The sequence below is a fragment of the Molothrus ater genome, chromosome 4 (genome assembly GCF_012460135.2).
Source record: "Molothrus ater isolate BHLD 08-10-18 breed brown headed cowbird chromosome 4, BPBGC_Mater_1.1, whole genome shotgun sequence".
In the NCBI taxonomy this organism is placed as follows: domain Eukaryota; kingdom Metazoa; phylum Chordata; class Aves; order Passeriformes; family Icteridae; genus Molothrus; species Molothrus ater.
This window is the reverse complement of record NC_050481.2, coordinates 47,938,719-47,939,804: the sequence shown is the minus strand read 5'-3', so window position 1 is coordinate 47,939,804 and position 1,086 is coordinate 47,938,719.

The following is a 1,086-nucleotide window of genomic DNA, read 5'->3' as shown; positions in this document are numbered from 1 at the left end:
CCCCGCCGCCTCCAGCGGAACCCGCCCCGCGACCCGGAAGCGGCCGGCGGGGACGGGAAATGGGCTCCTTCGCCCGTGGGCATTTCCGGGCCGGTGCGGAGCCAGGGACAGAACGCTCGGCCCAGCCCGGCCCAGCGGCCCGGGAGCTGCCGGGGGCTTCGGGCGTTCCAGCCTGGAGCACGGCTGTGCTCGAGAGCTCCTCTCGCAGCCCCTCTGCTGCTGAGCACATTGAGATCTTAATGGAAAAAAGGTTCCCCTGTAGCCTAAAAGTTTGCGTGTTGCAGCTGCAAAAGCTGTGTCTAGTTACTGGGAAAAATTAATGAGGTGAAGCATCAACGTCCGGGTGAATCACAGCTGACCCTAAGCCGGCAGTGCCCTTGTGAGCAGGAAAGGCAGTGGAATCCTGGGGGTGCATTCCTGGGGGAACACTGTGGCCAGCAGGCCGGGAGGGTGATCCTGCCCCTCCACTCTGCCCGGTGAGGCCGCATCTGGAACGCTATGTGCAGTTCTGGGCTCCTCAGGGCAGCAAAGGCAAGGAACTACTGCAGAGGGTCCAGTGGAGGCCACAAGGATGATGCCTCATCATCTCATCTCTCTTGAGGAGAGACTGCAGGAGCTGGGCCTGTTCTCCTCTGCAGTGGAGAAACGAGGGAGGGTCTCATCAGTGCATATAAATATCTCAAACGCAGGTGCTGCCAGACCCTTTTTGGCGGTGCCCAGCAATAGGACGAGGAGTAATGGGTATCAAGTAAAACAAGAAGTTCCACCTTGACATGAACTTCTTTACCTTGAGAGTGGCAGAGCCCTGGAACAGGCTGCCCAGGGAGGTCATGGAGTTTCTGTTTCTGGAGACGAAAAACCCACTTGGACACATTCCTGTGTCACCTGCTCCAGGTGACCCTTGCCTCAGCAGGGCAGTTGGACCAGATAATCTCCAGAGGTCCCTTTCAACCCTAACAATTCTGTGATTTGCTTTTTGCTTTAAAAGCAGTCAAGTAATTCCACAGCCTTAGCTAAGCTGTAATTAAGCAGGTAATCTAACAGATAGGTCTTGATATGTGGAAAGGACTAATAGTCTGAAAGGGT